This window comes from Geotrypetes seraphini, chromosome 3 (assembly GCF_902459505.1).
Source record: "Geotrypetes seraphini chromosome 3, aGeoSer1.1, whole genome shotgun sequence".
NCBI classification, from domain to species: Eukaryota; Metazoa; Chordata; class Amphibia; order Gymnophiona; family Dermophiidae; genus Geotrypetes; species Geotrypetes seraphini.
This window is the reverse complement of record NC_047086.1, coordinates 382,793,990-382,810,112: the sequence shown is the minus strand read 5'-3', so window position 1 is coordinate 382,810,112 and position 16,123 is coordinate 382,793,990.

Genomic DNA, 16,123 nt, shown 5'->3' with positions numbered 1-16,123 from the left:
ATTACACAACTTAATAAAAGGGGGCCCAAGTGAATATAGTAGGGGCAGTGGAGTAACAAGAAGGGAAGGAATTTAGAAAGTGGCCTCCATAAATATTTTTTTCAGCATCTACTGCACATAATGTGAAAAAATGCTGAATGAATTACCTTTGAAAATTATAATTCATGATATTCCTCTTGTGCCCTCCAGTGGCTGAACTGCAGTATGACAAGAGAAGTTACTAAAAGTCAACAGTATTTTCATTCATTTGAGCAACAGTCCAAGATTATCCAATTTCTTGTCTGTCTCATATCATTTTCATTGAGAACAAAGAATTGAAGAAAATACTCATAGAACTATAATTTTTTTTCATTTCTAGCTTATCAAGGTAATCTATACAACAAACATAATAATATTCCCTTGCTTATATGCCAGGTCACTCTAGCAGATGGCACACACCATCTTTACGCCCCTTTTATCATGCTGCACTGCTGAGCAGCTTGAACTAAATACTGAGCCACCCAGAAGAATAGAATGGGCAGATTGGCATTTAGCTCATGCTGCTCATCAGCATAGCTTGATAGAAGGGGGGGGGGGGTGTTAATTAGCAGTACATCTAATCCCCCTGCTTTCACAGTAGTTGATACATCATCAGATCCCAACAGAAGCAGAGGCAAGGCATTCATTCCCTATGGCTCACAGGTTTATGATCTGTACTAAAGGCGGTGGGGGGAGGCGGAAAGGAGGAGAGGCATTGGCAAGGTGGCAGAGAGGAAGAAAGGCATCCGCGGGGGAGGAGGAGAGGCCCCAGTAGCAGGAGGGATGGGGAGGAGGAGAGGCACCAGCCAGGGGGAGGCGGAGTGAAGGAGAGGCATCTGCGGGGGAGGAGGAGAGGAACCAGTGATGGGGAGATGGGGAGGAGGAGAGGTACCAGCGGTGGGGGGATGGGGAGGAAGAGAGGCACCAGCTGGGGGGAAGCAGAAAGGAGGAGAGGCATCAGCAGGGTGGCGGAGAAGAGGAAAGGCATCCATATGGGAGGAGGAGAGGCACCGGCGGTGGGGGGATGAGGAGGAGGAGAGGCACCAGCCAGGGGGGAGGTGGAGAGGAGGAGAGGCATCTGTGGGGGAGGAGGAGAGGCACCGGGGATGGGGGGATTGGGAGGAAGAGAGGCACCAGCTGGGGGGGAGGAGAGGCATCGGCAGGGAGGAGAAAAGGCACCTGCAGTGGGGGGATGGGGAGGAGGAGAGGCACCAGCGGTGGGGGGATGGGAAGGAGGAGAGGCACTGGCAATGGGGGATGATTATGAAGAGAGTTACCAGCCGGGGGGGGGGCATCTGCGGGGGAGGAGGAGAGAGAAGCATGGGGAGGGGTTGGAGAAGAGGAGCAACACTGGTGGGGGGAGAAAGAGAGGCACAATTCATCACAGTTCAATGTGACCATCATGGAGAGGACGATTCATCGCTACTGTTTCATAGCATCCACGATGAAATGTCCCACGATGAGATTGTCATGATAAATCGTCCCATTCTGCCACCTGGATCTTAGCCAAAAAGAGTCTGAGCCTATTTATGGTGCCCATTTCTGAATGCCATATATAGAATTCCCCCCAAAGGATAGATTACTATAGGGCACACCAATGCCTTCTCTAAGAATTCTAAAAAAATTTTCATGTTCACAACTAGCTCTAAAAGCCAACAATTTTCCAGGTTTGCAAGTATTTTCGTGAGTGACCTTGTAAAATATTTCTGCTTTGGCTATTCAAAAGTGAATCTTACTCATATTAGGGACATACGAGGGGGTGCAGAAAAGTTCTCAGCCCAACCAACCAACTTCCTAAATTCTGAGCGTTATTTTGCCACTGTAGCTGAATAGAGTTTTATCTTATTTCTTCAAGTGCCAATTTATAGAAACAATTCTGTTTTTTGACATTGTTTTGGATCATTGATTGAACCATAGTCATGTCATTCTCTTTGTGGTTGGGCTGAGAACTTTTCAGCACCCCCTCGTACTGTATGATTGGAGGAGTAGCCTATAAGAACTTGCACTGGCTGCCTGTCAAAACTCGTACCACCTTCAAACTATCATGCATAATGTTTCAAATCCTATATGCAAAAACTGCTGAACCGCTCATAAACCTATTTGTCAACTCCTGGTCTACATCAACCGGAAAACTGAAATCGCTTCAACTGCTACTCCCATCTCCCACAGGGGTTAAATACAAATGCATATTTGACTCGCTTTTCACATATCTTGGCACCAAGACCTGGAACAACCCCCGACTGACATCAGGATGGAAACTTTCTTTAACAGATTCCAAAAACAATTAAAAATGCACACCGTAGACAACTAACTCAAAATAATTGTATTTTAAGTTTTATAATTTTTCCTAATATAATTAGAATTTACTTTGTAAATTATTATTTTCTTCGTATTTTATTTTCTTATTGATTATGGAGTTCTTTTATTGTTTACTACTATGTAAACCGCTATGATGATGTATCGAATAGTGGTCTATAAATACCAATAAACATGAACAATTAATATCACTAACCCCCTCTTCTATTAAACTGCGTTAGCAGATTTTAGTGCACAGAGCCACGCTGAATGGCCCGCACTGCTCCCGACGCTCATAGGAACTCTATGAGCATCGGGAGCAGCACGGGCCATTCAGCATGGCTCCCCGTGCTAGAAAACTGCTGATGCAGTGTAATAGAAGAGGCCCTAAATCTCACCCTTTACTCAACCGCTATACGAGTACAATCAGAGAGCCTCCACCCTCTTCTCTATTAGCCTATTCATAATTCTGACCTCCTCAGACTACTATAAAGTAGTATAGTTTTTCTGTAACTCAAAATATTGTAAGTCGCCTTGAACCAGTTTAGACATAGCTTGACTCAGTAATACCAGATTGGATTAGATTACCTCAGTGGTGTGAGAACCAGGGGAACTGGGCTCAGTTCCCACTGCAGCTCCTTGTGTAGGGTTGCCAGATTTTCCAATTGGAAAATCTGGGCTCCCTGCTGCCTGCTCTTGTCCGCCGCTCCCTGCTGCCCACAAATCGTGTCAGACAGGGAGGAAGTCCTAAAGTCTGCGCATGCGTGGATGTCACGCAATGACGTGGCGTTTGCACATGCGCGGACTTCCTCCCTGCCCGAAGCAATTTGAGGAGGCTTTTCAAAACCCAGACAAAGTGCCGGGTTTTGAAAAGTCGTCCAGGGAAATCCAGACATCTGGTAACCCTATCCTTGTGGCTCTGGGCAAGTCACTTAATCCTCCATCGCCCCGGGTACAGAAACTTAGAGAAGGTACCTGCATATACTATAGGTAAACCACAGAAAAGCAGTACATCAAATCCATGACCCTTTTACCATTCTAACGGAGAGAGTTAACAGATGTAAAAATATTCTAATTCAATCTTCTATTTCTGTATCGCATTATACCGGTAAAATTCAAGGAGATTTACAATAAAAAAGAAGCCCAATCAAACCTTACGGGGATTTACCAAAAGTATAAATAGGCATCTCAACTCATTAAACGTTGCCAACCCTAAAAGTTTTTAGTTCTCTTCTTTTCTTAATCCAAGGTCTGAAATGGTAAATATTTTTCATGGTGGCAGGGTGGTGATTGATTACTGAGCTCTCTTTCACTGTACGGTAAGGCCTACATTTTAGGTCGTCAGCCCTTGATTTCTGGGCGCTTCAAGAAAGCAAAGGAGAGACTTTTAAAATGTCTCAATTGCTGGTTAATTGCAATGGAGAGAAAACATGTTCTGCAGATTCCCCCAGAGACTGCAGTCATTCTAGTATTTTCTCCAGGGACGAGGAGCCAGCACATTCTGCTTCTTCTCATTCCTTCTACATGGCTGAGTCAGTCACAGCCTTCAATTCAATTAACATGTTTGATTCAGGGCACTAATCTTTGTGTTGTCAAGAAGCCATGCTGTAAAGAAGCAATTAGGGTTGGGTTTTTTGTTTTTTTTTGACAAGCTAATTACTTTTCAAATAAAGACCTCATTTTGTTAACCAGAACTGAACAAACTGGACTTTAAAATGAATCATTCTTTGTAAGTAGGCCACAAGGTTTCACTATCACCAAAATGCAGAAGGATGTGATGAAGAGGCAGCATACATACGTATACAAGGGGCCGCTGAAACGTTCTCAGCCCAACCAAGAAGAGAATGATGTGGAGCCATGAAACTTACAAGTTATTCCACACTTCTCTCGACACTTTTCATTTCAATGAGGCAAATGCATCTAGCAAATGAGCACAGGTAGAGGGAAACCAAGCCATTGTGACATCACCGATGAGGTTGGCTCTTAGGCATTGGTGGAATGAGGCATTATGACATCACAATACTAAGGGCCACTGAAAAGTTCTCAGTCCAACCAAGATGAGAATAATGTGGAGCCATGAAATTTCCAAGATATTCCATACTTTTCTTGACACTTTTTGTTTCGATGATATGAAATGAAATGAAAAGTGTCAAGGAAAGTGTGGAATAACTTGTAAATTTCATGGCTCCACATCATTCTCTTCTTGGTGGGGCTGAGAACTTTTCAGTGGCTCCTCATATTTAATTTATATGTGTTTTGATTGATACATCTCTGTAGAACAGTTGTGTATATGCAGATAAAAGCTTTTAATTAAATCTTTATTCATTTTCAAACTTACAATAAGTGTGACAACAAGTTAAAACATTTTAACATTAAATATATCACTTAATATTCAGCAATAATACAAATCATATAACCTTATCTCCCTCCCTTCCCACCCTTTCATAACAAATATTTAATATCCTATATAGAAGATGATACACTAAAATTCCCCCCCCCCTGAATATTGAACTTATAACTTTAAGGGAAAAATGGCATCTATTCATTACAATATTTTGTTAACGGCTCACACCCATCTTGAAATTTCCTTAAATACCCCTGCTGTGTAGCTATTACTCTTTCCATTTTATATATATGACACAGTGAGTTCCATCAAAAATTATAATTCAGTCTACTCCAGTTCTTCCAGTTATAAGTAATTTGTTGCATGGCAACCCCTGTCATTATAAGCAAAAGCTTATTATTGTTTGAAGATATCTGACTCTTTGCCCTCATTGACATGCTAAATAATATAGTATCATAGGTCAATGCCACCGGGTTATCTAATAAACAATATGAACGAGGTGCGGGGAAAGGGGGGGACATAGAAACATAGAAACATAGAAATAGACGGCAGATAAGGGCCACGGCCCATCTAGTCTGCCCACCCTAAAGTCCCTCCCCTACCTATGCCCTGTGAATAGATCCCATGTGCCGATCCCATTTGGCCTTAAAATCAGGCACACTGCTGGCCTCAATCACCTGTAGTGGAAGACTATTCCAGCGATCAACCACTCTTTCAGTGAAAAATAATTTCCTGGTGTCACCTCTTAGTTTCCCGCCCCTGATTTTCCACGGATGCCCTCTTGTTGTCGTGGGACCCTTGAAAAAGAAGATATCTTCCTCCGCCCCAATGCGGCCCGTAAGATACTTGAACGTCTCGATCATGTCTCCCCTCTCTCTGCGCTCCTCGAGCGAGTATAGTTGTAATTTGTCAAGCTGTTCTTCGTATGGAAGATCCTTGAGTCCCGAGACCATCCGGGTGGCCATTCTCTGCACCGACTCCAGTCTCAGCACATCCTTGCGATAATGTGGCCTCCAGAATTGCACACAGTATTCCAGGTGGGGCCTCACCATGGATCTATACAATGGCATAATGACTTCCGCCTTACGACTGACGAAACCCCTTCGTATGCAGCCCATGATTTGTCTTGCCTTGGACGAAGCCTGCTCCACTTGATTGGCAGACTTCATGTCCTCACTGACGATTACCCCCAAATCTCGTTCTGCTACCGTTTTTGCTAGGATCTCGCCATTAAGGGTATAAGACTTGCATGGATTTTGGCTGCCCAGGTGCATAACTTTGCATTTTTTGGCATTGAAGTTGAGTTGCCATGTCCTAGACCATCGCTCCAGTAGGAGTAGGTCGTGCATCATGTTATCGGGCATTGAATCTTCGTCCGTTGTGCATTTGCCCACTACATTACTTAGTTTGGCGTCATCGGCGAATAATGTTATTTTACCTCAAAGCCCTTCTGCCAAGTCCCTTACAAAGATATTGAATAGGATTGGGCCCAAGACTGAGCCCTGTGGCACTCCACTGATCACCTCCGTCATTTCGGAAGGGGTGCCGTTCACCACCACCCTTTGAAGCCTACCTCCAAGCCAGTTCCCAACCCATTGCGTCAATGTGTCACCTAATCCTATAGAACTCATCTTGCTCAGCAATCTGCGGTATGGTACGCTATCGAATGCTTTGCTAAAGTCCAGGTACACGATGTCCAGGGACTCCCCAATATCCAGCTTCCCCGTCACCCAATCAAAGAAGCTGATCAGTTTGGATTGGCATGATCTCCCCTTAGTAAATCCATGTTGTCGGGGATCCCGTATATTCTCCTCATCCAGGATCTTATCCAATTGGTGCTTGATTAGAGTTTCCATTAGTTTGCTCACTATCGATGTTAGACTCACTGGTCTGTAGTTTGCTGTCTCCATCTTTGAGCCTTTTTTGTGGAGTGGAATGACGTTAGCCATTCTCCAGTCCAACGGGACGCTGCCTGTACTAAGGGAGAGGTTGAAGAGCGTGGACAGTGGCTCCGCCAAGACATCACTCAGCTCCCTAAGCACCCTGGGGTGCAGGTTGTCTGGCCCCATTGCTTTGTTAACCTTGAGCTTTGACAGCTCATCGTAGACACTGCTGGGCGTAAACTCAAAGTTACTAAATGGGTCAACTGAGCCAACCCTTGTCTGTAGCTGAGGGCCGAGCCCTGGCGCTTCTCGGGTGAAGACTGAGCAGAAGTATTCATTTAACAGTTGGGCTTTTTCCGAATCCTTTTCCACATAGTCTCCGTCTGGATTCCTAAGACGTACAATCCCGCCTGAGTTTTTTCTTCTATCACTGATATACCTGAAGAAGGATTTATCTCCCTTCTGGATGTTCTTTGCCAGAGACTCCTCCATGTGGAATTTAGCCTCCCTGACTGCTGTTTTGACGGCTTTTGATTTGGTCAGGTAGTCTGCTCTAGAGTCCTGCTTCCCCGATTGTTTATAAGAGATGAATGCTTTTTTCTTCTCCTTGATGAGGTCTGAGATCTCCGCAGTAAACCACTGTGGCTTATTGTTCCTTCACCGTTTACTTACTGATTTAACATAGCGATTTGTTGCTTCTTGTATGGTTGCTTTCAAAGTTGACCACATTTTTTCCACGTTATCGGCTTTGTAGCGCCTGGTGAACGAAGTCTCCCATTTCTTTGAAATTTGTGTCCTTGAATTTGAGGACCTTGGTCAGTGTGGTAGATTTAGTGAAACCTTTCCTGAGATTGAACCATACCATGTTGTGGTCACTGGAGGCCAATGTGTCGCCCACCAAGACCTCTGTGACACTTTCTCCATTGGTAAGTATCAGGTCCAGTATTGCCTGATCCCTTGTTGGTTCCAACACCAGCTGCCTGAGTCTTGCTCCCTTCATAGAGTTTAATAGTCTCCTGCTGCTGCCAGAAGCAGAGGTAAGTGTAACCCAATCCACATCAGGCATGTTGAAGTCACCTAGCAATACTGTGTCCCCACGCAAGGTGATATTTTCTATATCTCCGATTATTTCCATATCCAGGTCTTCCTGTTGTCTTGGGGATCTGTAAATTACGCCAAGATACAAGCATTTGTCCTTCCCTCTGGCCAAATTAACCCAAAGGGATTCCCCAATATACTGGACATCTGAGATTCTCGTGACCTTAATGTCATCTTTAGTATATAATGCTACACCTCCTCCCATTCTGCCCTCCCTGTCCCGGCGAAGCAAGTTGTAACCCGGTATGACCATGTCCCACCCGTGGGAGTCTGTGAGCCAGGTCTCGGATATCGCCACCACATCCAGGTCGGCATTCCTTATTTCTGTTTCCAATTCCAGGATCTTGTTTCCTAAACTGTGTGCGTTGACGTACATAGCCCTCCATGTTGTATTTTTGTTACGTCTCAATGGGGATATTCCTGCTTGAGCTACTTGAACACCTTTAGCATTATTTGCGTTATTTGTGCTTTCCTTAGACCCAGAACCATAATGCGTACTCCTCATATACCCAGAACTACAGTGTGTACTCCCCCCAGACCCTGAATTGCAATGTGACCCATAAATATGATGTGACCCTACTCCCGACTCGAAAGTGTGTGCACTCACCCCTGACCCAGACCTAGAATTTCGGTGACTACTTACCTCAGCCTCAAAAAAGTATTGGCAGTTTAGTTCGCCAGGTATGTTGTTTGTGCCTGTAGGCGAGATCGGGGAAAGAGAGGGGGGAGGGGTGCCACTGCCCTGGGCGCCTCTCACCCTCGCTACACCACTGCATGGATGGGAACACTGAATAGGCCCTATGGGCTTTATCCGCCTTCATTGTGCTCCATTTCTTTCCATATACTGTCACATTTTTCTCCATCCTAAATCTGCCTCTATTGCTACTCACTCTTTAGAATTCTAAATGTAGGAACTTAGTGTAAATGACGCCACTTCAGGCACCAATAGGCACAGTTGTTAATCAACCACTAGGTGCTGCTTATAGAATCCCATTTAGCGGTGCATAGGCATGTTTAGGCATCCTGGATAGGTGTCGGTATATTAGGCCAGGTTTTACTTGACCTAATTTACTGGCCCCTAACTCAGACTTACGTCAACCGCGCATATTCTCCACCCCTAACCATGCCTACTTTTCAGACAAGTGTCAGAGGGTGCCCCAGCTTAGTCATCGCTAGACATCCTAAGAGTTTGGCGCCGAACGCATAATTATTAATTTATTAATTTATTTTGAGGGGGATTGGCTGAAAACTGCTGCAGTCACCTACCATGCCAATTAAGCCAATTTGAAAAAAAAGCTTATCTGGAAAGCTTGGAGTACAGGGTGTCTGAAGCTGAAGGAAGCTTGTTTCAAACTCAGGAAGATCACAAAATTATCATGCGACTGACTAAGGACCTTGAGGAAATGAATAACAGAAGCAAATGTCAGACTGATTGGTCTTTCAGAGGGAGCAGAAGGTGCAGATATAATCAAATTCCTGGATTTTTTATATTTTTCCACATACATCCAGATAGGGGGCAGGGAGAAAGGGGGGGAGGATATATTTTGGTTTTATATTTATGCAATTGTAAGTTCTATTAATTGTTTATATCTGTATGTTTTATCTGTATGAACGTTTTCTTCAGTTTGAAAAATTAATAAAGATTTTTTTACAAAAAGTTGTGGACAGATTTTGAAGTTAGGCATCACTAGGCATCCTTGATTAGGGTGTATAATGTAGGCGTCCTATACAGAATCAGGCCCTGAAAAAGCATCAATTTAGGCACCCAGCCCTAGTAGGTATTAAAAGGGACTAATCTAGTAGCCTAATGCTCAAAGGGGTTCTTTTATTTCTGTGTTAGGCATTAATGCTTGCTAAGAATAGAGTACTACATGAGATGCTCAGGCATCCATGAGAACGGGCTACTGGGCTTGATGGACCATTGGTCTGACCAAGTAAGGCTATTCTTATGCTCTTAACTTCAAAATGTGTGCATGCTAACTACAGGCAGTCCCCAAGTTACAGATGCCCAACTTAAGTACGACAACTTAAGTGGTTCAGCATTTGGATGGTACCTTTTTAGTTTCTAGAAAAGCAGAGAGGAAGACAAAGTACAAGCCACACAAGGAGCAAGAAAAATAAAGCACAAAGGTCCTTCAGGTTCGGAGCAATCAGACACAAATTTATTATTAAACCCAACACAGGCTGTGTTTCAGCGTACCTATTTTTTTTCTATTAAATTGTAAATCGTTTTCTATCTGACTGTTCCCCTGTTGGTCGTGTTTCATGTTTTTTGTTCACATCATTGATAGAGCCTCGATGCGGGTGGTTATGCCAAAGCACAGCTTTTTTTTCCCTTGCACCTTTTTGGTTTCCCCATGTTCATGTTGTGATGCACCTCTCTGGGGTAATCCTAACTTGCTTATAGGGAAATGCACTTTCTTTTGACCTTTATGGGCTAAGACTGGCTTAAGGCACATTAGTGATATTGTCAGAGATGGAAATTTGTGTTCCTTTTCAGATCTTCAGCATGCATTTCGTCTCTCGTCGCAGCAGGCCTATCACTATGCACAACTTAAAAGACGCATTCATAAAGCAAATGTCTGGTCCCTCAATGGGTTGCTCACTGATAAGGCACCGCTTATATCTTTTCCACTGGCCTTGGATTTTTGTAGCCTCATGCTTTCTTCTCTGCTTATAATAAATACTGTACTTACTTTCTGGATTCTTTAATAAGCCACTCAACATTTAAGCAATATGGGAGCAAGAATTAGCTCTTTCAATCACGGATGCTTCTAAGTAATAGACCTTTGGATTCTGCATGTATTTTGCAATCACTCTGTTTTACACTTCATAAAGCAGTATGGAGCTCACAAAACAACATGCAGCTAAACCATCAGCGTCTCAGTTATGTTGGCGGTGTGGTTTACAAATGCTTTAGGACTATTCTTTGTTTTTTTTCCCTTTTGGACAGAGCTCTGGGACCTCCTTTACTCTATTCAACACCTTCAAGAGCAGCTCTCTTGGGCCCAGATTCACTAAAGATAGGGAGTCAATCACTGTTGGCCGATTCCTGGCCGATTTTAAAACAGCGATTGATTCACTATCTTCCTTGCATGCAAATAATTTGCACCAAGCAAACTCACAACTCAAACCGATTGAGTCGGGGCAAAGCCCTTTGATAGTAGTGACAGGAGAAGCAGCCTCCTGTCACTGCTGTCAGGGCTTCTGCCGGCTTTTTAAATTTTTTTTTTTTTTAATCAAGATGTTTTGCATGTATTACACATGCAAAATATCAGCCCGATTGAAATTGTTTTTTTAAAAAGCCCCCCCTCCCGACAAGTTCCCCTTCCCCCTCCCTCCCCAACTCCTCAAAAAATTGCCCCCCCCCCACAAGTTCCCCTTCCCCCTCCCTCCCCAACTCCTCAAAAAAATGCCCCCCCCCCCCGCTGATGCCTGACATCACTGCCGCCGCTTTAAAATTATGGCAGGAGGGATTCCCACTCCCTCCTGCCATCGGTCCCACTCCCGACTTCCCCCCCCAAAAAAAACAAATGGCACGAGGGATTCCGACTCCCTCCTGCCACCCACTGGATTCCCCCTCCCCCTCCTCAATCCCGTTTCCCTCCCCCAACCCCTCTCCCCTGTAACGGAGCAAGAAGGGTGCTCAGTGCCTCCTGCTCCAATGACTCCAGCGACGTGTCTGAGGCCTTAGGCCCTGTCCCAGTGCATCATGTGATGCACAGGGAGGGGCCTAAGGCCCTGATTGGCTCAGGTGCCTCGAGCTCCTTCCTTAGGGAAGTCACTTCACTTCGGATCGGCAAGCCCAATTAGTGTTCCTTCTTCTGTTTGGTGAATCGAGGGCTTCCTACTTATGCATGCCATTTCCCCTCATTTGCATGATCGGATCGGAGATTGATTGCACAGCTGTTTAGTGAATCGGGTTGGAGAACAATCGGGTCAGGAAACAATCGCAAAACCATCGGTCCATGATCAGTAAGTTTTGTGAATCTAGGCCTTAGTCTAAAGTAATTCTCCATTCAGTGGGTATTTCATTGCCACTCATAAAGGAGCAATCAACACCTCTGGAGATCAAATTGTCCGTTGCACTTAAGACAGTTCTGATACATTGGAGATCTACTTTACACTTTATTTGGTTTTTGTATCTCATTCTCTCCAAAAAGCTAAGGACAGGTTACAGTTTTACAGTCATAGCATTATTGATTTATTTAAAAAATTTATATTCCGCATGTCATACAATTCTATGCGGATTACAATAATTCATCTAAAAAGATAAAAGACATATAAATAACAATCTCACAATGCTAAACATGTTACAGTAAATAATAAAATACAAAAAAAAAGAAAGATAAAATAAAATAATATTAACCCTATAACTTGCGCTTTTTCCACCTTCTCCCGCTTTACTGAGAAATGATTGTTGGCACATCACAGTGGGCTGGATTCATTTAACTCACCGATCCTATCCAATCCGTGGGTGATCCGTAGCCAGGCGACCGATTCACTGCCAGTCCCTATGCAAATGAATGCGATCAGAGGCACGGCCCACACCGACCCCACTGACCGCTGCAGAGTGATCCAGACGCATGCGCAGATGAAAACAAATGGAAGGGGGCGAACAGAATATGCTTTCGCCAGAGCCCCACTGCAGCCTGGAACAGAACACACTTTTAACCCACGGGTTAAAACCACGGGCTCAAAGGACAGCAGAGAGAAAGGGTGGCAGAGAGCAGGGTTTTTGCACAAGGGAGATGTTATTTCAGTCGGAAAGAACGTGAGTGACTGGTCCTCACAGTCGCTTCTTTTTTGATCGGCCAGCCCAGTAGGTGTTCCTGAAATTGTTTACTGAATCGCTGCCTTCCTACATTCGCATGCTATTTCCCCTCATTTGCATGCACGGCGGATTGGATTGGGTGCGGATCAGATCAGGAGGAAGGTTAGTGAAGAGGGTCGGGGTCACATAGTGGGGCATGATCGATAAGGTTAGTGAATCCTGCCCCACTTACATTACATTACATTAGCCTTCTCTTAGAACATTGCATGAAGTTACAGCTTAACCTGCATGGGAATACTTCTGTAGAAAATTACAGTGTTACATAAGGATACATAGGGTACAGAGTATCCTGTATGGGGATGACTTTAGAATCGAGTGGATGAACTGCGAGGTAAGGGAAGTCTGTCTAACAATGCAAGTTCTGTCAAAGATACTTGAGCCTAGCATATAAATGATGCATAATTTGATTCCCCTGTTGTTCGGTGTATGGGCATCGTTTGTACATAAATGATCAAACTCTTCTAGTATCAAGTACTTTAGTGGCAGTCCATGGAGCATTCCGCAGAGGCAAATGCGAAGGGATCACGTAGGGGTAGCTTGAGGTCAAGAGGATGGGATTAGGCAAAGATGCAGGTTTTTATGGTTTTCCTGAAGCTTAGAAGTCCCTCAAGGGATCTGATGTGTGGAGGTACTGTCGATTGTTCCATAGGTTTGGTAGGAAATGGGAGTAAGATTGTTTGGGGGCTGTTTGGAGCTGGAGGGCGTGTCCTGGGGGTGTATGTAGGCATCACCTTGGAGTGTAGAGAGAGAGTTTTTGTGAAAAGTATCTGGGTGCCATGTTGTGGAGGGATATGAATGCTAGTACTAGGCCTTTGAAGATGCGTTTGGTAGGGTTATCAGATGTCCGGATTCTCCCGGACATGCCCTCCTTATGACGACATGTCCCAGTGTCCGGATGGCTTTTCAAAACCCAGCACTTTGTCCTATGGTTGTGGAGTTTCTACGGTATTTTTATTTCATCAGGGGTGTTGTATTTGCATTTATTTCAAAGATGACCTAAGTTCAGGGCTGGACTGATCACTATTCAGATTAAGTAGCACACCGCAAATTGGAAGGTGGCACAGGCACAGTGAAAGTCAATGACCGAGCAAGAGCAAGAGTCAGAGGAGCCAGCACTAGACCTTGAGCGCCTAGGAGGCTCAGGCTTGCTATGGACCACCCTCTCCCAAACAAGAAGTTCAGCTGTGCAGATGCGCAAGGCTCCATGACTACTGCACGCAATCTCCTTTATAGTCGCAATCCTGGGGTGGTACAGCAGCTGCAAGAGAGTGTTACGAGGGGAGACAAGGGAAGAGAAGGAAGGAGATGCTAGACACTTCATGGGGATTAACCCTTTCAGGACCATAAGGATCGTAGGCCAATTTTTGTGGTTTTGACGACATTTTTATGGTAAAAAGGGCTTGCAGATGCCAAAAAATTGATTTTTTTTGTGAAATATCATTATTTTTATTTAAAAAAAATCACACTTCTGGCTTATGGACAGTGTGGCAAGTGAATCTTCTCGTCAATCTGGCAACGACGCTAATGAATGAATGTCGGAACCAGTTTGTTTACATAAAGGCAGTATCCTATGGAATCCGTACATATCAAATTTAGAACTGTAGACTATCCCAATCAAAATTTATAGGATTTTAAAGTTATGGGACAAATAGGTCCCTTGGTCCTGAAAGGGTTAAGATGATAGATACCTTGAGGAGGAATGATGGACATCTTGGGAGAAAGGGAGAGTGACGCCTGAGCTAGGGAAGAGAAGATGCCGGACATCTCGGGCAGGGCAAGAGAGCTAAGGAAGGGAACATGCTAGATAGTAGAAGAAAGGGCTTTGAGATGCCCTTGGGGGGGAGAGCACACAGCGGCAACCTTCCTCATCTGAAGAAGAAGGGGTCGGCAACCTGCGGCACACAAGCCACATGCGGCTCTTTCACCACATGGCTTCAATGGGTTAGCGGCAGCAATTCGTACAGCTGCCTGCCACGAACCTGGAAGCCTCTCCTCTGCCGCATCCCACCCTCTGTCAGAACTTCCTGTTTCTGTCCGGGCGGGATGCGACATTGGAGAGGCTTCCGGGTTAGCGGCAGGCAGCTGTAGGAATCGCCGTTGACCCGCTGAAGCAAGAAAGAGCGTAACATTTGTGAGTGGGGAGGAAATATGTTGCAGGAGGGATGAGAGTGGTGAGAGAGGGAGAAATGGACATAAGGATGGAGGGGAAGGAGAGAGGCCGAGGGTGCATGGGGTGAGAGGGAGAAATGGACATGAAACAACTCTGTGCTGAAATACAGTGTCAAAAGTCTCATTAAATTGTTTTTCTTTATTTTCTGCAAATACTTGAAGTTTTCGTTTTGTGTTCAATACATAAAAACCCATATCGCATTCAAAATCATATCTCAACCCCCCCACCCTGTTTACCCATTGCTGCTTTTTGTATATCTTGGGTCAAACAATACAATAGCTCTTTGCTTTAAAAAGGTTGCTGATCCCTGACCTAGGGTATCAGACACCCTTGTGCCTACCCCACCTACTTATATTAAATATTAAAATGTTATAACTCCCACATTTCATTCCCATTTGCTGCATATCATTAATAGTGTCATGTGTAAAGGTTTTAGTTAAGACATATTCCAAAAAGTGTTTATGTCTCTTTTTTGGGGCATTAATATGGCTGTACTTCAAAGTTATTAAAGATGACATTCCCTTGTCAAAGACAGTTATGAAAGGATGTCATTTCGTCCCAATGATCTGGTGAAGAGACCACAGCTTGAGGCAGGAGTTCAAGGCGGTGCCTGCAACTGGTTTGCCGGCCTTCATGTCTTAAAGCCAGCTCCAAATGTAAAGCCAATTCCATTCTTCTCCTTTGATTTTATTCAACCCCCCCCCCCACCCCCTGAATCCTGCCTGCCTCACCCTTCCCTTCACTGCATGCACCAGGCAGTTTTTGGAATGCAACTAGGGGCGTTAAGATCACTCAGTGCCCTAATCCAAGGAAGAAAGTATGTTTAGGGCCAGTTGTATCTTATTCTGAATTGCATTATACCATCTATCGTGTAGTTTATATAGATGTCGAGCTATAGAAATAGAAGACGAGATGAAGGCGTTTAAAGAAAGAATACTTAATTTAACAGCTAACTGGGAATCTACCAGACTTAAAGCCTTTTTAAAAAATTTAGCACCCAGTTCCTGGAATAAACTTCCGAATAACATTCATCTTGAATTGAATTTTAAAGCTTTTAAGACTCTTATAAAGACTTTCTTTTTTAAATTAGCTTTCGGTTCGGACATTCCTCAAAATGATCACATTTATTAATGTGATATATAGGTATTTTTATATATACAGTATAATCTCGTTATAACGGACTCGCTTATAATGGAACCTCACCTATAGTGGATGAGGTCCGCTGGTCCCAGTCGTGCGCTATTTAAACATACAGAAAATCATTGCATATAGCGGACTCGCATATAACAGACTTTCGGATATAACGGACAACCAATTTGGTCCCCAGAGCCGCTTTTAGCTGTAGTTTTCTTCGGCTATAACAGACATGCAGGCTCCGCCTACAAGGCACGTGGCATGCTGGTGATATAGTATCAAAATGCAGCCCAGAAGAAAATGACAGAGTATTTTTCTTTCCAGTATAGTACGACATAATGCTTTAG